Source organism: Oenanthe melanoleuca, chromosome 11, assembly GCF_029582105.1.
Source record: "Oenanthe melanoleuca isolate GR-GAL-2019-014 chromosome 11, OMel1.0, whole genome shotgun sequence".
In the NCBI taxonomy this organism is placed as follows: domain Eukaryota; kingdom Metazoa; phylum Chordata; class Aves; order Passeriformes; family Muscicapidae; genus Oenanthe; species Oenanthe melanoleuca.
This window is the reverse complement of record NC_079345.1, coordinates 5,415,645-5,440,591: the sequence shown is the minus strand read 5'-3', so window position 1 is coordinate 5,440,591 and position 24,947 is coordinate 5,415,645. Positions and strand designations below refer to the sequence as shown.

The 24,947-nt window shown below is 43.0% G+C and overlaps 1 protein-coding gene across 2 annotated transcripts in view; it reads right to left on the bottom strand.

The window, feature by feature from the left end:
- Window positions 1–24,947, bottom strand: part of MAF (MAF bZIP transcription factor) — a 187,436-nt gene that overhangs the window by 107,519 nt on the left and 54,970 nt on the right. Inside the window, exon 3 of one of the 2 annotated variants that reach the window (XM_056501097.1) lies at window positions 12,380–13,985. The exons of the other annotated variant lie outside the window; for it this stretch is intronic. The gene's annotated coding sequence lies outside the window, so the exon portion shown is untranslated. Of the gene's footprint in view, window positions 1–12,379; window positions 13,986–24,947 lie in introns of those variants that run through there. 2 annotated transcript variants of the gene reach the window in all.

The window sequence follows — 24,947 nt, the reverse complement described above, 5'->3', positions numbered from 1 at the left end:
CTGGGTCGAGCAGAAGTGCTCGCCTGAGCAGGCACCTGCATCATGCACTGGCTGGGTGTACATCCCTGCCTGCAGATGCTGCTGCCTCCCAGCATTTCCTACAAAGTGCCTAAAAATCACCAATCAGTGTTAGGGTTAAATGACATTTTGGACATCTGAGATTTCTTGCTGTAACTGGCACAGAGAGCAAGAAAGAGAGAGAAAACCTGAATAATTGAAAGGAGAGGATGGAGAAAGTTTTTTTTTTTTATGGAAAGATCAGTTCTCAGTTGGCAAGAGGAAATCCTACTAGGAATATAGTGAGATAATACTCAGCTGCTATTATACCACTGCATCCTCTGAGGAAAAAGTTCTCTCTCAATGGATCTGAAAGGATGCTTTAAGTGAATCAGTAAATGAACCAGTCTGGGGACATGAACAAAATATGTGTGTTTTCCAGTCTCTGAATATAAACAAACAAAGCATAAATATTCAGAAATTACTCCAGTTAGTCCTCTCAAAATTTCTTTGAGTGCTGAGATAAATAATGCGGGTGTTTGCAGTTCAGAGCAGATGATCTCTGTGGAAAAGGCAGGAGAGGAAGGAGCTGTACTCCTCCTGTCCCAATCTTTGGTGATTTACTCACCCATCACAGCAGCCAGGCACAGAGCGGTGTCCACACCACATAAAGCTCAGTGCTAACATACGACACACATAATGGACCTGCTTGGAAGTCTTCACTTGAGGATTTATGAAGAACAATCTAATTATTCAACTCAGTGCTGCTCACTACCATTATTGCTCCTATTTAAAGCCTCCATGGAACAGGCCGTTTGTCTCAGGGGACAGACCTTGTCATAGTGGTTTTCATTGATAGAAATACACTCCTCAGTTTTGATAGCAACCCAGCTAATCCTGGAGAGACTTGGTAAACATATCTCACACTTCATAGGCCCAAGGAATTAGGCCTTGACAGCCCCGAATTTGCAGGAGCAGAAAAATGGGGTTGCTTTACCAATAAACTCTAATTAAAGAGGAGCAAAGACCAACCCAAACCTCTGTTTGCTGCAACAACACCAGGGCTCTGTGGCTTCCTCCTGCCTGTAATTGCTTCAGCATCCCGAAGGAGGGAGGGGGGTTGTCAGCATCCCCCCCATCAAACAGAGGTTGCTCTGTTATTTATAACCTGGGATATGTAACAGACGAGAGGAGTCACCTTGGCTCAACAAGCCTCTGCTGTAGCCTAACCTTGGGTGAGCAGCAGCAAGAAGAGTGTGTGCAGTGGTGCCAGTGTGGCAGGAGGCAAAGGGACCCAGAGTTTCCATTCAGATCCAACCACATGGCAGAAGTAGGATTCAGCAGGTTCCCTCATCTTCACTGGAAACAGTTTTCCTTTTTTAAAAAATTGCCTGAAAATTAATTGGTTTTATTTGTATGCAGAAGAATAAGGTAAACATCCTTTGTTCCTCATCTCCTACCAAGAGTTAGTGAAGGTTTGCATTTTCCCTGTAAATTATTTAAAAGTGGGGGTAATTAACATTTCATAAAAAGCATCTGGGGACAGTCACCAAATTCCTGTCACTGGCTACTGGCACCCAGTCACACACTGCCTGTAACCAAAGAGATGCTGAAGGATAAGAGTGTATGGCTCTCATCATCACACAACCTTAAATTAACAGTTTTTCAGCCCTTCATATTACAAACCAAATGCTGTCCTGAGTGCACCCCTCTGCTTTGCACAGGCTGAGCAATGCCAGCACATCCTCCAGGATTTAGGGTTGTGATATTCAGGGGGGCCTCAGGGAACAACTGATCAGGTTTTTAAAGGTATTTAGATACCAAACTCCCATTGATTTTGAGACTGGCTACATGTGTGAAAATCCTGCTATTGCTTTGCTGTTTTATCTTTCTTTGCTCAAGGCAGTGCTAAGAATGATAGATGTGCCATAATTAAAAATATACATGGAAAGCTCAACCCACATATATCTGGTCTTCTTTATTTCTCTTTCACCTAAGAAGTCCAGACCTCTTGCCTCAGTTTCAAAACTGGACTATCTCTTTCCTTTGGAGAAATTAGCTATTTCTATTTTTGAGCTTTCTGATCTGAACCTAATGCCTAAGATTTTGTCTTTTGAGTATGGGACTTGAAGCCCACTCTGCTGGGGCTTTCTCTGCAGCTTCATTTTTGCTTTTATCTCTCCCAGTTTTTGAAGGCAAAATGAGCAAAACCTGCACAGAGCCCAGCACAAGCCTTGGCAGGCAGCTCAGAGGTGCCAGCATGGTTTACATGACAGGGGAGGGCACACAGCTCCTCAAAACTTTGTATTTGAGGGCATAATCACAGAAGCAATGACTTTCAGGGCACAACTGGCAACTCCTGAAAAGCTAAAACCAGGGGATTTTCCTGCAGACAGGATAGATGCCTGAAAGGGGTTTTGACCTATATTTTTTTACCCATAATGCAGATCCCAAATGCTTTGGCTATTCATGGCCAGCATTCAAGTGCTAAATGTTGCTGTATGCTCCCACACACATGCTGTGGCCTGAGACAGAGCAGGAAAATCATGGTATAAAAGTAATAATTTGGATTCTAATTGTTGACTGGCACATGAATATCTGAACTGGAGAAAGTCCTTTCTCATGCTGAATATGGTAAATGGTACAAGAACTTTCTTCCTCTGAGGGTTAGAAAGACTCAGTTTGAACAGAAGCTTGTAGCCAAGGCTTGCTCAGCATCCCTGAAGAATGTTTTATAAGGGATGAAATGGGCCTGATTCTGCCCTGTTATCAGACTGGCTCTAGCATGTGTTTCAGCAATTTTTTTATTTGCATCATTCTTACAGGAGGCTTGGGGCTGTGTTTCTGTGCTTCTGTAGTTTTAGTTATTTGTGGGAAACGTGATGAGATCCACAACCAGCCACCTGTTAAGCCCATTCCCATGCTGGAGCAGATGCCCAACACCACTCAGTGCCTGAGGAACAGTCAGGTAGGAGCCTCTGCAGAAAAACCGTGATGGTTTTAATACACACTTGTGATGACATTTGTCGATTATCTAAAGATTAAGCACCAGGTCCAACTCCACTTGCAGCTAAAAAGAAGAATAAACTACCTCAAAAGGATGACTCAGTTACCCAAAGACTGAGAGATCCTGGATGACCTGGATGACTTGCATGCAGGAGATTGCTGATTTCTGAACAGGTCTCAAGCAGGGTGCCCAAGCTATGCTAGAAGCCACCCTGATTCTACTCCTGCATAAATTACTGGAAGCACATGCAGTTGCTAAAATAACGTGACTTGACTGTAAACAGTGCAAGTGGAAATCAGTGATTTCTTTTTAAACACACTGCATGGAAGCAAGATGAATGCAAGCCAGAAAGCCATGTGGCTCTGTGATAGATCACACAGTACCACAGCTAGGAAGAGAAGGCTCGTTCCTGGCTTCAGCACGGATGCTTGCTGCTGAAGGTTGTAAAAGTCCAGCTAAAGTTATTTTACTAGCTTGTAAGTAACAGCCCTCCCAGATCATAAATTACTTTCCTATAGGAATTTACTGTTCAGGGTAAGATGAACAACTCTAAAAAGTAGCCTGATGATGCTGTCCAAATGAGTTTCATTGCAGGATGAGGACTGTGGGATTTATGGTGTGGCTTTGTTCTGTACTCCCACGTTCCTGACAGGTTAGATCAACAAAGTGGCCAACTGGCCAGAGCCTGCTCCAGCCTGCTCTGGTGAGCAAGGTGGTGTGGTGAACAATTATGGGAATTTTAGATCCCAAACTCTCAATGGCTGAACATGGCAAAAGCTTGGGCTGCTCTTTGGGACATTTTCTCAGTGCTCATCTTGTTTTTGGATTGTGAAACAGCTTAGCTGAACCAGCACAGACATGAGCTGGCAGAGCTTGGACCTGGGAGATGGAGAGAGCAGCCCCAGCTCCTTCAAACAAAACTTCTCCATTACACCCCCTTCTTTTAATGAGGAGGGCACAGCAAACCCCAAACAGCCAGAGTGCCCATTCCAACAGTGTCTTGTGATGCTTTTCCCTGTGCAGGTGCTTGCTAGGGAGGGAGGGAGGGAGGGAGGAAGGAAGGAAGGAAGGAAGGAAGGAAGGAAGGAAGGAAGGAAGGAAGGAAGGAAGGGTCAGTAAACAAGGTGAACCAGCAGTCCTACCTATGAAAGCCAGCCTTGAAGAACATGTTATACCAGGGACTGAGCATAAAAATGCTGATCTAGTACAAAAATCACTGGTTTAGCAGTAAATAATTCCCCTCCCTTTGAAGGAACAAGTTCCCCTTTTTCCTTTGCCTTCCCCACACTCCTGCACAGCCAGAGACACTGGCATTCTCTTACCCTTCAACCACCCCCACCCCAAGCACGGGTGGGCACCCTGGGCACGCTGCCCTTTCACCCAGAGTGGTGGGGTCTGGTGGAGTTAACAACAGAGGGCAAAACAAAACAAAAGATTTCAGTGGAAGAAAGTCTTGCACTGAAGAGTATTTTGATAGTGAGACACAAATATGTGAAGCCTTCCCTTGAGAAAAAAAAAAAAAAAAAAAAAAAAAAGCTTCATTGCATCCTCCAGCCTGCCTAAATCTTTTGGCACATTTCTGAATATTGCTGTGCTAATGAGGTAAGGAGCAGCCGACGTCCAAATAAATTCCAGCAAGAAGTTCCAGTTTACTTTAAAGTCATTGACTCTCTTAGGAGGAGGTCAAGGCAAAGTTATTTGGTCGTGGTTTTTCTTTTGCTTCCTGTTTTAAGTTACCAAGTTCTTGTACCGTCAAAAAAACTGCTGACTTCTACCCCTCAGGTGTCTGTGCTAAAGTGGAAAATGAGCTGCTCTTTCTTTCCCCCTCCTCCCCTCTCTCTCTCTCTCTCTCTTTGTCTTCCTCCCTCTGTGTTACTTTGGGGTTGTCTGAGGGACAGGCACACAGCAAAGAGCTCCTAGAACATCCTTAAGGGAGAGAACACACAGATTTTACAGACTTTAAATTACAGTTGAAAGAAATTGGCTCTTTTAAGGCTCCCCCAAATACAACAAGAATACAAGCACCCCAAATAGCACAGGGCCAGCTCTGGAGATGGACCTGGAGACCAAAGATGGGCACTGGAGCCTTCTGACTTCAGCCAAGTGGGATTTCTCACTGTCCAAGTTTTGATAGTATTACGATCTGACAAATTACTTTGACTTATTGAGACTACAGCCATACCTGAGACTCAGATGAAATTTGAGTTCACATTTTTTACAAGCTTGAAAATGTGGATTACTTTTTTCTTGAGTCATAAGTTTTTAAAGGACTGCCTAAGACTCCAAGGCCTTACAGAAAACTCAGTGCAGAATAACTCCCCTGAATAAGTTAAAGCCTCTCCTGACCTCACTACTAAAGTATTTGAGGCACTAAATGAAACAAGGCATAAGAGAAAAAAAAAAAAGGTTCTGTGGACATGCTACAGCATCTCTTTATCTTCACAGCCTGAAGAGGGTGGAGCACAATTAGCTCATCTGTGAGAAATTTGGGCAGGCAAGAAGCTTCAAGAAGAATGAAATTCAGCTCCAGACCAAGATTCTGCTGTCCCATGCGTGGCAGCTTAGAAAGCAGCAGCTGAGCTGGAGCTCATGGCTGCAGGATGCTGTGGTGGCCAGAGAAATGAGTGGGATGCAGAGGGGATGAAGGACACCTGGGGAATTGATGCCCTGGTGGTGATCAGGTTCAAATCCCCAGGTGCAGCTCCAGCAAAACAAGGAGCAGGTAGCAAAGGGAACTGTCACACCTGCACTGCCCTGTTCTTCAAACCTTCTCCTATTTTGAACATCAGAGGGAAAATATACGGAGCCACAGATTTTGTACAAGCTCAGATTTTAACTGCCTGCAAGTCTGTCTCTCCAAGAAGTGACACTGCTCCTGAATGACTCCCTCACCCTCTGCTAGAATGGGGCAAAGCTTCCAGCCTTGGTGTAGGTTCATGGCAAGCCTCAGGATGCATTCTCACCCAAAATGGGTGAAAAAGACATTCCCAGGCAGCTGGATGTGAGAGTATTTCAATATCCGCTCATCCAAGCTTTAATCTCTAAATTGCAAAAACATTAACATTATTGATTGATCAGACATCAATCCAACAGGAAATTTAATTAAATTAAAATGTGTCACTGAGCAGTCCTCACACTGTCACGTATAAATCTTTGGAAATAAGTAGACAAAGACAGAAGCGATTGATACCGTGTTCCCAGATTCATTTATCCCCCAACATTTTATTTTCCTACAGATCCCAGTGTGGTCACAGACTCTCAGGGAGAGAGCCTCATCTCTGGGGTGTCCATCTGATGCACTCCAGCACCAGAGCCCTCCATGTTCACTGCATGTGGGTTATTTACAGCTGAATAGGCTCAAACCAGATGGCTCTGGGGAAACAACCTTATTTAAAGGCACTGCTGTGGGGCTGCCCTTAACTCAGCACTGCTCCTCCTTGTAGCAGATTTGTCCCCATAGGCAGGAGGATCCCGGAGAATTAAATCAGTTTATTCCTGTGCTGAGCATTTTGCAGCAGTGCCAGAGTCCCCACCAAAGCACAGACACATGTGGGTAATAGCAAGGTGCTGAAATGGATGATTAAGAAACAACTCCATACCACAACTTCTTGGGAGTACTATAAATCATTACAGCTGACTGAATAACACAAAAAGAGATTAAGAAATATTTTCTCCAATTCATTTCTGAACAGCAGTGGGTTTGGTTTGCTGTCACTTATGACAGGATGATATTTACTGTAATTTATTATAACCATTGCTGCTATTCCGGCAGCCACTGGCTATTCACGAGAAAGTTAGAGAAGCAGGAAGGTCATACAGTTTTGTTTTTTTTTTTTGCTAAAGTGTTTTTTATACCTGGCAGGGTGTTGTTTTTCCCCCAACATCTGTTGTTCTCCTTCCCAAGTGCCAGTGTCCTGCGGGGAAGCCGAGGGGCCGCACGCGGCCGCGCTCACGTACTGGGGCACGGGGAAGAGCAGAAGGGAAGGAGTCAGCAAATGGTGCTGGGTGAGATGTCTTTGCTTCCAACAGAGCGTGGGGAGGGAAGGAAGGGAAATCCAAATCAGTATTTATAGACATAAAAATCCAGCACTAAGCATTTTGCAGAGAGAAGGAAAACAAATGTTCAGTTACCCAGGTGAGTGGCACCCGCCACGCTCACCATGGAGTGAGCAGGCTCCTGTGGATTCTCTGCCTCTCTGTCCATCCAGCACCAAGCTATATGTGAGTGGTGCTGCCTTCAGAAACCACTTGAATTGTTTCAGGGTTTACTTCCTCTAATCTTACCAAATCCAAACTCCAATTCCATTTCTTGAGAGCCGTCCTCAAAACAAATACTGCGGTAATACCAATTGGCTTGTGACTAGATGTGAAAATAGAGCTGTCTCAGCACGGAGTCCCACAGACAGGGCACAGATTTTCGCTGTCTCCACCTCCCACTTGCAGCACAAGTACAATTTTCATGCCTCTGTCAGAAGTGCCAACCTGGGGAAGTTGCAATGAGCAAGCAAGGAGAGGAGCGATGAATTAACTTGACAACAGGAATGGCTGCTGATAAATCTCTTCAGAATTTGGTCCATAAAGGTTTAATTCTCTGTGGTCCATGATAGGGATGGCAGTTTTTGAGGTCTCCAGCAGCACATGGTGTGTGTTTCAGCTCAGATGCATATCTGCTTTGCAAAGGAAAATCCCCACTGAACAGAACAGACAAAGTGAGCTCAGCTGCACGGGGAAATGGATCTGGAACTGCATTTAGAGGCAGTGATTTATATATAAATTATAAAGTGTGTCAATTCCGGACACCCATTTATATGGAGTTTGTCAGATCCAGCTCTGGAACGTGCATTGCCTGCAGAAACCATCCGGAAAACCTAAGAGGCTGCTCTAAACCCCAGCGTGTGAAAGGCCCCAAACCAGGATTTAATGGATTAGTAAGGCTGAAAGGGACCATCACAGTCATCTGGTTTTGCTTCCTATGTAACACAGCTGAAGAACTTCACCCACTCATTTCAGCATCAAAGCCATAACTTCTGCTGAAGCTATTGCATAGCTTTAGAGAGACACTCACTCTTGATTTAGAGACTGAAAGCAATGCACAATCCACCACATTCCTAAGCCAAATGCTCCAGCCATTAACTATTCTTGCTATTAAAAAGCACACTTTCAGGGCAATTTTATCTAGCTTCAGCTTCATACAGTCGGATCCTGCTCTGTCCTTCCTCACTGTATTAGAGTCAGGTTTAGGTTTGTGGACTGTCCTATGAATCACTGCAGGTTTTCTCAGACAGTCTCGGAAGTACAACACCTGAGAAGATTTATGAATGCACAAATTAATTGAAAATATCATTTGCAAGAGAATAACCAGAAAAACCCCTCTCTTCTGATGAAAAGCTTCTGTGCATTTTTGTGTGTATATCTGTGTTTTATTTTGCTTTTAATCTGATGACTCTGAGATTATATGGACAAAGAGATACAGGTAAATACACGTCACACAGATCTCTCCCCCAGAACACGAGTAGAGGCATAATTCTGTGCATCAAAGCACAGTCTGTGTCACATCCAGCACAGACACTGAACAATGTCCCCTTTAGAAAGGGCAGAGGGTGAGAGTAGCTTTATGACACTATTGATTTATTCTGTGCCTGCAGTTAAAAACTATACCCAGACAGACAATAAAAATAACTGCTCTAACCATATAACAGCTTCCTGCTACTAAAATGGATTTTACACTTAAAGGCATGGAGGGCTTTTCTTTTTTTCCTTAAGTCTCAATTATGACTTTTTTCTGAATAAATGGAAATGAGAAATTGTCAGAACTGGTTTAATCCTGATGTTGTGCTTTTTTTCTGCTTGTCTCTCTGTTTAAAGAGGCCAGGATTATTTTCCCATTGCAAAGTTGTGTTGTAAGTGCACTAGCAGGAACAGTAACCTGGTATTAATCAGACCAGATAATTTGGTGCACAACTTCTACATGAAGAAATGGGCAATGGGAGTGGTAGTTTGGAATGGATGTATCATAAGAAATAAAATTGATTATGGTCTTTGTGGTCAACTGCATGAGCTAGGATTGAGGTTGTGACCTTTAGATTTGAATGTTAAAATAATATCTAGAGCAGCAGAATCATCTCCTAGAAAACCTATTTTCATCCCAAGGACTCCATAGCTTTGCACACTGAGATCTGGGCAAGCTGCAAGTGCTTTGCTACACCCACACTGGTGTCTTAAGCAGGCTCCTAACAGACTTCTATTGTCATTAGCCAGTTTCCATGATAATAGGGAAGGAATATTAAAAATGAAAGCCCTGGACTGTGTGGACATGAATGGATCAATGAAATGTTTTAAGACCATATAAGCCTCCCTTGAGCTCTTTATAAAGCTGAAAGAAATGAAGATGGCAGGGCAATGGGTCTGTGAGCTGGCACCAGAGGCAGCTGGAGAGGTCCTGTCTCTCTGTACTTGTCCTGTTTGGACAGTTTTGGCTAGAAATTAAATGATTCAGACCAGAGGAATTATTGATCTGAAACTTGGACTTTTTTCAGATTTTTGTCATCAAGGCCATTTCTCTGCTCCAGTTCATCAGTTCACAAAGCAGAATCCATAGGCACAAAACACAGACAGTGAGGTGACAGCAATGAAAGCCCAGAATGGAAGGGGAAATCCCAAACTATATGAAAGACAGTATGAGACAGGATGAGGTGGTCAGGTAGAGCAAGGAGAGATGTTCACCACAGCTTGTTTCTCTGCAGAATGAGATGAGCAGCCTGGGTGCATGAGGTCAGACACTATAAGGAAGAGAGCATTAGGCTGGAAAAAAATGCTCAGAAAAGGAAAAAAGAAAAGGAGGAGGAATCTGCTATTCATGTGTCATTCCCTTTCCATAGGTTTTATGATTTGGGAGATACTGCCTGAATGACACATAATGTGAGATATTGTAATGTGATCTCCTGTCCCTGGAGATGCTCTCAGAAATTCGATTATTACATGAGCATGGCTTTTATAAAAGTGAGCAAACATTGTAATAAATGAACTCAAAGAGTGAGAAAATCAAGATTAGACTCTTCACATTTGGCTGGGGGATTTTTTCCACTTACTTATGCTCTGTGATAAAGCTTAGATACATTAATTAACTTGCTTTAAAATTGACTTATTGAATATGTTTGCAAGACACATTTTTGTTTTAATCTGTAAAACACACAAATTGAATGTTTACACAGAAAACAACCCTGTTGGAAATCATATATTTCCACCCTAGAGAGAGAAGACTTTTTTCAGCTTTGTTTGGTGGTTCTGGCATTGGAAACTTCATTTCTTGCAGTGAGGGTCATGGGGGTCATTGCTGAAACGCTCATGGGATGTGACACTGAAAACAAGGGTCTGATTTCTCTGATTTTCATGTTATGGTCAACAGAAAGTATCTAAGATGGAAGTTAAAATGTTCCTTCAGCTACAGGCCGATTGTTAATCTTCACTGGATCTTCAACTCCTCTGGACAAACCAGGATCTGGCCCTTAAATGCTTACACACAGCTCCTCCCTCACCCAGGATTTGTCACACAATCTCAAGGGCACAATTTCCCAATGAATCACTCCTCTCTGTTCCTTACACCTCACTTTCATTTTTATTACTTTTTGGAAGCATGATTGTTTTACAGCCTTTCAATCATCAGCCTCTTCTGAGGGTTCCAAATGTTTAAGCAGTTTCAAACCCACGTGGTTTTAGGACTCAGCTCTTGGACCAGGGTGCTGTTTTTCCACATGGTGCTGTGGGACCCCTGTGCAAACACATCACAAATGGCTCCCAAATCCCAGCTGCATGGATGGCTGCTCTGCATCTCCTCCATGCCTGCATGGCTCAAGAGCAGCTCAGACAGGACAGCTTAAAATGGGGGCTCGTGGCCCATCACAGAAGGTTGCACCAGAGCTTTGTCAGCCTGTGGTGAAATCTTCACCCCTCTGGCTGGGATGCTTAACTGGGAAGAGAATTTCTCTCTGAAAGTCCCAACAGCTCTGCAATGTTGGAATAAAATCTTTATGGGGGAGTGATCCCTTCTGGTGCTTTTCAAAGCCTGCTCTTCAGAGTAGCAGATATATTTATATTGGAGGTGGGTTGCTAAGTACAGTAACTACTCCACAGGAGCCAGGCACAACAAACCAGCTCCTCAGGTTTGATGCTGTGCTCCAGCACAGCTCCATGAGTGTGGATGGCTCCACAGCTCAATAATTGTGACAAAACATAAATCCTGAGTAGGGAATTATTTAAGGTAGATGTGGCACCTGAGGGTTTGTGCAGTGAAGATGCTCTACAGAAGCTGATCTCTCCCAGAAGTAACAGAGTGATGATTTTTATCAGGGAAGGGAACCATTCTTGATGACTGCTGGTACAGGTCGGAACATCAGGTATGTCTCTGGTGACACAATAGATAATGAGTCATGGAATAATGAGTCATGGCCTCATCAAAGGGGATAAGGCCACGTCTTACCTGGTGTGGCCCATAATATATTTACTCTACTTATGCAATGTAAGCACTTCAAAAACTTGTGCTAGAACCAAATCCTAGAATTTGTCTGCTTCTGGGATTTTATGCTACATGTAGGAGCTTGTTTCAGCACAGCTTCTGGGGAATGAAGCAAATGCATTCTGCCTCATCCATTCCCCCTAAAACATCAGTGAAAGAGAAGTAGATGTGCTGCATCCTCCTGCCCTTCCAGCTGAAAGTTTCATTTGGGAAAGAAACAGGCTGAACAGAAAAAACAGGAGGTAAAGCTGAGAGATCTGAGTGGCTGTGACTGTTTGTAACTTAGCAAGCTGGTCTTTGAGAAGTACTCTGTCCACTAGCTGGATGCCAATTGCTAAGAGATGCTATCAGTTGATTAAAACACAGCCTGCCAGCTTCCTGCTTGATAAAACTAAGTACAATCTGATTGGGAATTCTCAAATCCATTACAGAATGGCTAGTCCATCACTTAAATCAGAATACACCACTTCACCATGAATCATCAACATACTTGGGTAATATATTTGCAGCAGCTAAACCCTGACAAAAACACTGACAGTTGGTCAAAAAGGTCCCTGAGCTCCGGATCCTGGGGGTGGGAAATGGCAGGACCGTGAGGGTTTCCTGTTGTTCCCTGCTCAGCTGGGTGAAGGTCATTTCCTCTCCCCTCTCACGCAGAAGAAGCTGAACCCTCAACCTTTGAAGGTGTGTCCATGAGCTCCCAGAAACAGCAGCCAGCCCCTGCAAGGAGCCCTGTCCTGCAGGACCATGCTGACAAGGCAAGGTCACTCCCCAAAAATGAGTGCTGGTCGCTACATTTGCCTCCAGGCAGGTAAATAAATTAATCCCAGGCTGCAGAGGAAAAAAAAAGATGTCATGAACTATTACAAATCAGTCTTACACTTTGTTTCTTCTGCCTGCTGTAACACAGAAATAAAAATAAAAGTAAAACAAAACCACCAAAGCCCAAACCCAGGGCTGCAGGGCCAGGCCAGCATTCCTGCAGAGGAAGGAAGGGGCATGCTGCCAACCCATTAAGGATAATCCACTAGCGGGCTGGAGTGTTTAAAAAAAGCCCTCTTTTGTTGGCTTTTTGGAGAGGTTTGTATCTGCTGAGTTGGAGGTGGGCTCCAGATACACAACAGTGTTTAAACATCAGCTGCAATGCATCCTTGATCATCCCAATGTGATAGATGGAAGTGTTATCCAAGGAATTGCTGTGGGGCCTAAATAACAGCACTGAAGTTCCAGAGGAAAAAATCAACCCCAATAAAACCATAAAATCTTCATTCCTTAACAGAAATAAGATCTTAAGAGGGGAACAAACTGATGCAAAATCTGAAGAAAGTGAGCAAATGCAATAACATTTGAAGGCCATTTATTACTTATCAGGTAAACAGCAGATTATAATGAAGTAATGAAGCCAGAAAGATAAGTCCTAATCATAGGAATTCTCAGATAATGCCTTGATAGGTGCTGTTTTCCTCCAACTCCACCACTTCCCATTCATGTTCTTTTGCATTCTCTCTCCATGTTCCTCCCTTGATTCTCCTTCCACTTCCTTTTTTTTTTTTTTTTTTTTTTTTGTTATAATTAAACATTGTAAGATCTACTTGTGAAATGTATGGATAATACAACACTTGCTTGTAAAATATCAATACATTATCTGCTGTAAAGTAGTGTAACTCCATCTCTGGTTTCAATACATTTTATTTACAAGAAAATACATAAGCAGGAGACAAATATCTTCTGTTTGCACAGTTTTGAAAACATAAACTATAACATAAGGGGTTGTTTGTGCTCTCCATTAAACTGCTGGGAGACAGGGATGTCTCTCCAGAACTGAGATTGACTTGGAATAGGTGAAGTAAAGCAGAGATTCACAGGAACAGTTTCCTCATTTAAATTAACACAAAGTGAGAGGACAAAGAGGCTCCCAAAATTCTGTCCTTGTGGTTCAAATTTGAATATATGTTTTTAAAGCTGGCCAAGCAACTGAAATTAAACCTCATGTAATTAAGTTCCAGTAATTTGAGCAGAAAGTAGTCCTGGGAAAGTTAGCAGGCTGGAAACATTATGGTGAAGAAGACACATTGGATATTTTTGTGCCATTCCTATCACATCAGAAGTCCACAAAGAGGAAATATGGGGTCAGTCAAGAGTTTTCGGTCTCTGGTGTGCAGACCCCAAAGGTCCAGGGACCAAACCCCACAAGCAGCTGTTTGGGTGGTGTGTTCCCACCTGAAGTTTTCAGTGTCTCTTCAAGTTTTCTGTACAGGACCGTGACACTGCCCCAAAGTCTCCATCCTCAAGGGTGCTGCTGCCTTCTTCTCAAACTCACGTGGCTTTGCTCTCTGCTCCTTACACCCACCAGCAGTCCTGGCTTACCTCCTGCTGCTGCAGAAACCTTTGGCCTCCTCATGGTGTGGATTTATAAGCAGTGTGGTCTCCTCTGCATCCAGGCGCCACCACTCCGGGTCTTCTGGGAGACTAAGGTTGGAAATTGGAAAAGGGATCACAAAAAGTGATAAAAGTAGAAGTAAAAAAGATCAGCAGCAAGGAGGAACAGCTACAGAAGGCCGAGCAGTTACTAAACAAAAAGGATAATGAGCCAGGAGAAGCCTTGGTGGAAGAAAGAGAAGTGGTTCAAGAGCTGCCAGTCACCGGCAAAAAGGGAGCACATAAAGCAGCTGACCCTCTCTAAAGCACAAGCCCCACTCCAGGCTGGTACTGGGAAGTCTGACATCCTTCCTCTTGCAAGCAGGGTGACAGACACCCTGAAGGACTTTGTGGTAGTGTGGGTGCCCCTTGGATCAGAGCAGTGTGTCCCACCAAGCCCTAGCTTGCTTTTGGAGAGATCTCCCCACTGGCTCTCCTCTGGAAGGAATTTGTGTGCATTGAAGCTGTTCTGCAGCTGGACCAGTGCCCAGCAAATGGAGACAGCCAGAGGATTACTGCAAAACCACCCCAAATGAAGACACAAGTGTAGACAGAGATGAAGCACAACCCAAGAGAAACAAGGCTACTGTCAGTTGCCTTAAATTCACTCAATATACCTGGGGGGAAACTGTAGGGAATTTAGAACATAAAGATATTGAACCAATCAGATTTTTTTTGTAACATGGTGCTATTTTAGGTCATATTGTACCTTCAACATTTGCACACACTTCAGCAATGATCTGTGCTTAATGAACCCTGAAACACACAGTGTGCCCAATGATGACTGAATTACTCAAGAGGAACTACAATTGATAAGACAATGATTTATGGACCTATTGTTTTCTAGGTTCTTGTAAATAATCCTAATTGGTGTTAATCATCCACCCTCTCCTTTGTGTTATCACCAAGCAAAGTACACTTCCTAAAAAAGCTATTTAGGGGCATAATCCTTCTGAAAGGCAAGACAGCTATTGACTTCCACAGGATCTGCACTGAGGTGCTCGACCAGGGAAAACAACTCTGGAATATGAGCAAAACACATCACACTGTCTTTCATGCTTGCATTGAAAAGTTTCCAATAAACTCACAGTAAATTCAGCGTGTCCCAGTAATCCCTTCCACATGGGCTTCATGCAGTGACTCTCCAGCCTTTCTCCCAGTTCAGAAATGCACCACACAGGATGATAATTTGCTGATATTTATTTACTGGCAGTGTGCAGCTCCTGCCTGCATCCCCTTGCCATGAGCTGGCTGTGTCAAACCTGACAAAGGCTGCTTTGGAAGAGCAGACACCTGCACCAGGACCTGGTGTTTTTCTGTCTCTGATTTTACTGTTGTGCCTGAAAAAGTGCTTTGATCTTTTGGTGCTTGACTGTTTGTCACACCGTGCCCTTGTCACGAGGGAGCCATGGAACTCGAGACCCCCTTGCCTGCTGGGTTTAGGTGTAAGGTTTGGTGGGCTCAGTTTTAGCATACAGATGAGCTTGCTTGACCTTAACAGGTCTGCACTTTAAGTAACACTTAAATAGCATTCTAGAGGGTGCAGTCACACACTGCTTGCTTACGGAAACTACAAGGAAACCAGACAGCTTTTCAATTTGTGTATCAAAGAGAAGGAGATTTACACATAAAAGGGTGAATTATTTTGATTTGTAGTTTTCAAGCCACTGTACATTCTCCAACATAAATGCTCCCTTGTCTCTGCTTTCTGATAGTTCATATCAGGTTCAGTGGCCTAGATTTTCAAAAGTGGTAATTTTGGAGGCCAATATTCCTCAGTGCCAACTCAAGGTGCTTTAAAGAGAAATGATATTGTTAAGATACTCTGTGTCTTTGGCAAATAGGGCCATTTTAGCTTCTCTCAAACTTGACACCCCAAAGTGACAGTGTGAACAATCCTAGGGGTGGGTTGGCCAGAGGAATAAAGCTTTCCCCCACCGCACCATCCCTTCCACTGACACTGTCCTCACAGCATCATGCACCCACCACCATTAAAGGTCCCTGCAGAGTCAACATCACCAGTCCTTTTTGATATTCTCAGCCACTGAACATCCTAAATAACCTACAAAAAGAGCTCATTTCCTGAGCTATTTCATCTTTTAAGTAGCTATCAGAGAAAAGTCTTCTAAGGCATGAGGCTGGATAGCCAAAATCTAGCTATATGGTATTTGAGGGAGAGGAGGGGAGAAACCCTATCCCATTATCTGCATTATCCTGTTACCCTTGGATGTCTTCCACGTACTTGGAAGAGCAATGCCCCATTCTTGAGGCTTCACATTGCAGCCACTGCCTATTTGGCAGAAGAAGGGTGGATGTGGCTCCCTTCAAAGTCAATCAATGTCACATCTTTAATCAATCTAGAAGGTCACCACTGCACCTCCATCAAAAAAGGTTGGGTCCAATTCTCGCTGAGTCCTGATTGTTTGTGGGGGACTCAGGTTGCAGTGGGTGTTGGAAAAAGTATTTTCTGGCCCTTACCTCAGCACATCTTCTATCCCTAGGGTCTTTGTAAGAGTTTAAGATCAAATGAGAATTATACCCAGGACTCTGAGATACACTGGTGCAGGAGGATGCGTAGTGAAAACCCAAAATACACCAAAGTGACTTAGCTTTGTGCTTCTTTATGGCTGTGAACACATCCAGCTTTGCTGTGAGGTTCAGAAAGTTTAGGGAGCTTTTGTGTGAAGGCAGGTCACATTTTGAGAAAGCACACAATGATTTTGAGCTTCACATTACAATCATCTATGAAATGTCATTGTTGATCTGGGGTGTCTGTGAGTGGTCACAAAACAGAAATCTATTGTGTTTGAGGGAACTGTGACTAGGAGGGAGGATCATGGCAAGGCACGTGTCAAAAACACTCAAACTTGCAGTCAAGACCCCTTAAACAAACACACCCATCAATGCAAAACACTGAATCTGTTAAGCCAGAAAATTCTTCCCCTGAGATGGAGTAATTTCATTTCCATCCTGGCACAATTGGAGCAGGATCCAAAGCCCAGTAAAGTCAAGGGTAGAATTTCCATTGATTTCCGAGGAGCCTGGATTGGATCCTAGATCACATTGTCACACTGCAGCAAAACCCAGCCGTGTTGCAGTGTACCCACCTGCTCTCCAAAGTCTCAGCTCTGGCCGTTCAAACCCATTGCAGGTACAATCTAGGTTATTCCAGCATTTACTAGGTGCAAGGCTAAATGAATACTGTTTTATCAAAATCAGCAATACTGCTCCATATCAGTAAATTAGGCTGACTAATGCACATCTTTTATTAGGACAATTTGTTTCCTTAAGTCAAAACCAAGTGTCAAAATTCCTATTCTATCAGTCACCTTGGTGCCCTCCTGCACCAGCTGTGAACAGGGGCTGGCTAAAGACATACAGAAAAAGCTAATGAAGACCTTACAATGTTTTTTTTAATGAGGTACTTAGGCTTCTTTTACAATAATTCAACAAAATCTGGCTAGGTAAGGGATCATCAGCTTTTATGTACAAAAGAAAGAAAGAAGGGAAGAGGGAAAGCAAAAAGGAAGGCAGGCAAGAAGGGAGGAAAGAAGAAAGAAGGGGTGGAAGAACCTCTGTTTCATTTATTAATACTTCATATTGACAAGTGACAGAAACACAAAAACCTTCTTTAACCTTTGCCTGTTCTCAACAACATCACCCACCTACAAATTAAAATCCCCTCCAGACATTGCTGAAATTACTTTCTCAGCCAGTCCTGTAATGTAAATTGTTCTGCACACTAAGAAAGTATTTAAAAAATACGACATGGAGATTCTTTTTTCCTCGTGTGCAAATCAAACCGGAGGTCTATATCTGAGAGGAATTTCTGGGAAGAACAAATAATCTTCTGCAGCCAGAGCTAGAGTAGGTGCCCTAAACAAACCTCCAGAAGGAGCATAATGAGGCAATGATTTATTGTGTGCTATGCAAGTCTCACTGCTGTGAGTGTGTTGTAAGAACCAGAGAAAGGGAGAGGCAGTAATCAGCCAGCCTCCTCCTCCTCCTTGTGTGTTTCTGGATATTACCTGCTCAGGATATGAGTGTGACACCCAGACAGGGCTGCAGCCTCCCTGAGCTGCAGGACTGGCAAATGATCTTTGTGCTGCAACATTTTGTCTTGTATTTATGGCACCATCTCCCAGTGCCTAAAACATTAATTTAATAAATCTGCATATGGATATTCTGAAACTTTGCACAAATATAAAATGTCATTTCTGTTGGAAGTGTTATTGCTCAGTGAGTACCAAAAAGGATTTTCAGGAATGTTGTCATCAGCAGAATATTTCAGAATGAAGGGTAAAACTTCCCTTGGCTGCAAAAGGGGCAGCATTTCACCCATGAATTAGGGACTAAATACAGACAACAAATTCTGCCCACAGAAATATTTGTAAGAAAATCTTGGTCCTGAAGAACTAGAATCAATTAAATGAGGAGCAGAGATATGCAATGTAACCAGCATTGCACCAATCAATACAAATCAACATGAGCCTGACCCTGTATGTGTTGTATTTGCAATTAGCTGGCCTTTTTTAACAATTTAAAATTCATTTGGGTTCTTGTACTGACTGGCAGGTTGCTTGCACTTATGCCCATATTCCTCCCAATTTCTCTAATTTAAAATACAAAAAAATCCCCACAACTAAGAATTAGTCTTCAAATGCATTTGGTGAGTTATTTATCATAAATAAACATGGAAAAAATTACCTGCAGACTACTTCAGCTTCCCCCCTACCTTCCCCCCACCCCAAAAGGCTAAATCAGTGAAATAAATTAATTGTTATGAATTATTCAGCTCTACCTGTGGCAATGAAAAATAGCAAGAGCATTAGGATTCTTCTTTGTGTACTAAGCCTCTAATTTATAGAGAATGCATATTAATAAAACACAGGATATTCATCAATATTCAAGTCACTGGCTGCCTGACTATTTAATCTAAAATTACCAGCCAGCTCAAAACTCTTACTAGTTAATCATGTAATCTAAGCCATTCTGATATTGATGGTTAACATTAATTGCCCAACTGCCATTTATAAAAACCTCTCCTACATCTTCTCTTTGCCTGGCAGAGAACCTTTGACATGTTTAACTTTACAGACGAGGTGGAGTAGGTCAGCTCATCCAGCCTGTTCTCCAGCCCAAAATGATTGTTTGCTTCATTCTCATGAAAGAAACATCGTCTCCTGTTGTGGTTTTGCTTTTGAATATAAAGAGTAAAAACTGTCCTTCATTATAAGGATCTTTGATACATTCCTCTCCTTCTGCAGATGTTCTGCAGGTGGAGAGAACCAGCTGGATTTTGTTGCCTGCACAGATTGTGTTGTCCTTTCCAATGGAAACAAAAGTGTTCAGATCAGGAAGGCAAAAACAGTCTCATCCGCCAGCCACGTACTGCACAAAAAGCCACCAACCACAGATTTCCTCCCCCAAACCTGACTTCACACTCCAAAGTGGATGGCTGGCAAAGAGCAGTGACACCTTCAGACATTGCCAACTTCTGCTGCAGGACCTGTTCTGCACAAATCAAGGTGAAACATAAGAACTGGGTTGAAATTCTCATGTGGTAAAACTTAGCCAAAGTTTAGGCTCAAACTCCCAAACTTGATTATACCAATAAGAAGTGCCAATGAAGGGATGGCTGTAACATCTTCCTAAAGCAATGCAACTGAGCTGGTCTTGGTACTTATCATTTGAATTTTTTTCTGTTCTTTTTTCTTGTTATTAAGTTAATAAAATTAAAGTTTAAAAAAAATACAGATAAAAACCAAAACCCCACAAGCAAACAGAAACCTTTCAGTTATTCTAACCAAAAATTTAGGATCCTGAAACTTAACTGTAAATCAGCAAATCTGTAAAGAACTTGCTGTAGCAGAAACTTCAAACTACAAATATATAGTCATGTAAGTGCTACTGTATAATTAAAAAAGGATTTTTAAAAACAACATTCTTAACCCTTTCAAATGACATCCTCATGACATTTAAATTGAAATTTAAGTATCATGGGACAATTTTGCAAAAAAAATGGGTTTTTTTGAGTAAAGAACATTGCTTTCTCTGGATACGGTAATTCTCTAGATTGAGGGAAATTGCTTGCATTTGATGATTTTGCCCCTCTGGAATCCAGGAACTCCCAAGAAGTTAACAAGGGTATGTTCCCATGAAGTGAGGGCTGTGATCAGTGCCAGGTCAGACAAGACACGCGGTGCTGCTTCTCCTCCCCGACTACTCCAGAGCAAAATCACCCTCCTGGCCTTGAGCCTTATGTAAGGGACCCCGTCACCCAGCACAGCCGTGTCAATAAGAACTTGAACCTGGGTGTTTGCAGAAGGCCAAGGCTCAGTGTGCAATAGCAGGGTCTCCCAGCCCGTTTCAAAACTCCGGTCAATATTTGCGGAGGATGTTTCGCAGCCCTCGCGCGGGTCCCCGCGGCGAGCTCCGAGCTGGCAGCAAGGAGACAATGATGACTGCTCGGTGAAACACGGCCTCAGAACAGGCAAAGACTAAATAAACTCTCAGCAGAGCTCGGTAATTCTTTGTGGCACAAAAAGTGGCTTGGGCCTTGTCTGAACTGGGCTTTTACCTAAGCTGGAAAACCATGTTTAAATTAAATTTAAAGTCTATTCTTCTTAAAAGCAGTTCTACAATGCTTTGGCTGGACAGTGTGTTTTTCTAACCAATGTTTACATAGTTTGACCCATTTTCACTTCTTTGCTTTAACTGAAACTATTAATTAAGCTATTTAAAAATTAAATTGAGTATATGCCTGCTTTGGACTGGATCTCAGGCTTCATTTAATTGTTGGTTCTTGTCCTGAGTTTGGCTGTGAGGGTGTGTGAATCTGTCTCCATTTGGAAATGAACACAAAATTACAAATATATTTCATGTAGACTAGGAGATTGAGTAAAATACTGAAGACATGCCCTGCTTTAATTGTTTTAATTGTTTGAAATATATCCCCATGATATTGAATAATTACATTTGCAAGAAACACGGTGACATGGGTCCTCTGTAGCTCACTGTGGAAAACTGTACAATTTTAAATGACTGAGCTGGTATTAGAGATATAAACCAAAGTTCGATTTTTGGGAGCAAAAAGACAGTCACACATCACATTTCTATGCACATTTATATGCCACAATCATGCTGGATTTTCAAGTGGAAAAGATCCCTAGAAATTAATGAAAAGAGGTCATCTCTATTTTTCTATTTGCAACTAAAATAATTCAGGGTTTTCTCTCATAGAGGGGCCAATGTGCAAACCGAAGTCTGATTTAGATTTTCCCATTGAATGGCTTTTCTGTATAGAAATCTCATGAAGACACACTGATTCTTTAAACTTCACTGTTGATGCTGAAATTATGCTGTGTGTCAAAATCACATCAAACAACTGCACTTATTTCCACCAGAAAAATTTGATTATTTCACTCTCATTTACATTACATTTTTTCTCCACTATAATGCTGACTTGGTAATTCCCTTAGGTCTGGACACCTCCAAGTAGACTTTTTCAGTAGAAAGAAAGCTTTCATTATATTTCATAATGTTTTTCCTCCTTGATTTGAATGTTATAATTGGATTGGAGAGATATTTGTTGCGAAGTTCATGTTTTGCCAGGCTCCACGCGCAGCATCTTTTAATTTCTCTCTTTTCAATGAACCTTTTGACTTGATAAAAGTGGCTCTAAGGTATTTTTACAAAAGAGGCCAACAGAGCCAGTTCATTTTAAACCCTTCTCTTTAAAGTATCTCATTTCCTTACTATTTCTTAATAGAGGCACTATCCTGCAATGTCATAAAGAATGCCACAGTTGACTTCAGTGGGATCAGGATCACTCTGTACAGTAATTAGTTCTATATTTCAAAATATTAGAGGTAATTTTTTTCTTTTTTTTAATCTGAGAAAAGAAAACATTTGGAAAAAAAAAGGCTTTCAAGTGTAGCTGTCAGTAGAATACTAAAAATAAGTTGCAAGCTTTCCAGTTACTACAATTTATGTTTCTAATGAAATTTTCCTTTCCTCATTTACTGCAAATTTTTAATGTAAGCTTTTATAGCCATTGATTCAGTATCTTTAATCTTCCACCAATATTAGATAGAAATGGAACTAACTAGGGAAAATCTATCTGGTTATAAAGTACAGTGTCTATAAAGTTGTTCAGTTCATCCAAAACTGCTTTTTTTTCCCCAGTGAGTCAGATAGGATAAAATTATATTTTGAAATTCTGTTAATACTATTCTGAGATTAATACACTTGTAATTAATAATAAGTTTAAAATATTATGATGCCTCTGGAGAAATCAAAGGATTCAGTGTCAATCACCCTGACTACCAGCACTGGGCACGATCCCACAGTGCCAAGTTCTAGTTCTTTTAATTGCATTCAGTTAGCAAAAGCTACTCTTGGAGAGTGGTAGCAAAATTCAGCTCCAGCCCAAACCAGGGAGGGAGCCCATAATTTCCAACTACTCATTTAGATGGGATCTGTCAGGGTTTGCATGAGCAAAGGCCTGGGAGCCAGTCTCACAGGGAGAAAATAGCTGAGCACCCACACCCCGGTCGTGGCCTCTCCATCCTTCCCTGTGCCGAGGGCTTGCCGCAGGCTCTGCCAGCACCATGCTCCCTGTTTTGCAAAGAGGGCTGTGCTGCCTCACTGGGAGCTGTCAGGCTCCATCCCCTGCCCCAAGCTGCTCTCCCCAGCCCCATAAACACCCCGGAGCAGACACCCTTTGTCTACACAGTCTATTTATAAAACCCCACTTCCAACATGTTTCGGCTGGTGTAGGTCAGCTCCACGGCTCCAATTATGGCAGCCAAGCTGTGTAGCAGGAAGGTGCAGCACCCGAAGAAATGGTTCAGGGCCAGTAACAGCTTGACCCCGAGCAGCCCCAGCAGAGCAGCATGTCTGACCATGCCCTTCGAGCGGGGCAAAAACGTGCTTTTCCCTCATGACCGTCATGTCACCGCTAAAAATATACAGCACTTCGACCCTGCAAAGAGCTCGAGTGTGCCTTAGGGACAGTCCCTTTAAAACCCACAGGTCTGCAAGGCAGAATGAAATCCCGCACCCACTGAAGTGAATGGAAAATCTCTCCTGCCCTGCAGGGTGCCAGGAGTTGCTTCCCAGGGCAGGAAAGTTAAGAACATGTGCAAGACATTGGCAGGACGAGAGACCTATTTTTGGACAGTGCTTATTCTAGGTATTTCTACCGTTCCCATTAACACTGTCCCAGAACACGTGGGAATCATTCATGCATTTGCTAATCTTGAAATGAGAAATGAAGGTTGCCCAAATTTCCTGGATGAGGAACAGCAGCAGAGACTGGTCTGTCTGCCTGGGGGCTGCTCCCACTCTGGCTGGAACATGGATACACCATGCAGCCCACAGCATGGAGAGGGGGATACAGACTCTGTATCTCTCCCCTGCCACAATTGTCCAAGTATTTGCCCTCCCTATACCCTCTGCACGGGCAGTAACAGATGAGCCCTGTCAAACTCCTGATGGTGTCTCTGCAGCTGCCATGCATGGACAGGCACTTGCACATCCCAGTAGGAAAGCAGTGTGCATCCCTGCTTTGCTGCTGAGGCCTGACCTGTGTACTCTTCACTCCACTTACTTCTCATCGTGCACAATTTCATGGCTGGGATGCACAGGAAGGTTCTGCCAGGCTACAACTGCTTAGTTCACACACTCCCAGGGATTTATCCACAAGCACATGGAAGTCTCCAGGCAAAAAGGTCTCTGCTGTTTCCAACAATGGATTAAAGTGTTCCCTGTGCAATGGCCAGTGGGGAGGTGAGTAGCCCACATGGCCGTGGCCCTGACTCGGCACATGAAGCACCTCAGACATGCACAGCCATCCTCACCACCTGCCCTGGGCCCTGGGGAGACTTAGGGGCTACATGCACGTGCACGTGCATCTTTTCTCCTCCATCTCATCTATATCTGGCACAGGAAAGGGGTGTGATCTTCTGACAGTGTGAGAAAAAGTCTCTATTTATTCTGTGTGGAAGGGCGTTGTGTGCAGTGAGAGCATCTCAGCTCACGTGTGTGCTCACAGGAGACATCATTTGGGGTGCTGACAGAGGAGCCTGGTGCATCTCCCCAGCCATGGGGGGTTACCTGCAGACCACAGCCAGCAGAAGGAAGAATGACTTCAAAACCACTGTGCCCTCTTCCTAATGCTGCCCAGAAGAGCCAGTGCTGAGTTTCAGTGGGCTGGAGGTGTGGGCACAGGCTCCCTTCTGCTGACTCGACTGAGCCCCAGGGCCCCTCAGGGCTGGCGGCGACGGGGGCACTTCTGTCAGCACTCTGCAGAAACAAGTTAATTGACATATGCTAACACAATGTTAAACATAACACTGTCGTGTTTAAAAATATACTAGCTGCTTGGATCAAATGCATTTTGAAACATGCCTGCTTTTTTTTTTTTTTTTTTTTCTGAAAAGGATGAGGTTTTGGTTAACATGTGCTAGTAAAAACATTTTTGAACATGGTTGAGATGCAGGAGATGTGAAAGCAAGAGCAAGTGTCCTTTGGCCGAGTATAGTCTGTAGGGAAAGTTAACTTAAAAAACAGGTTTTCCCTGATAATGTTAATTTGTTTACATTGTCCAGTTCACAGGATTTCAACATGAACATGCAGCAAAATGTCTGTGTGCAGCATAATACCCGTGTAATCCATCCGCAGCGTTTGTAAATTCAGCCCTAAGGCACCACCGCAATAAACACCATAATCGTGTAATACGATAATAACAACTCCCCAAAAGCATTACAACTCTTCCTGTCAATACAGGTATCTCTTTAATGACATGCTAAAACTGAAACCAGAATTAAAATGAAGATGTTGTTTTGTGTCTTTAGCTATAGTTGTAATGTACATCCAGGGAGAGGACTATTCCCTCCGACTGAAAGGTAGCCAGTTTCTGACTCTGTCCACTTTTCTTTCTGTAAATTGCTACTGCTGGAAAGCACACAAACCATTCCTCTTTGCATGCTCTTCTGCTGCAGGCTGGTC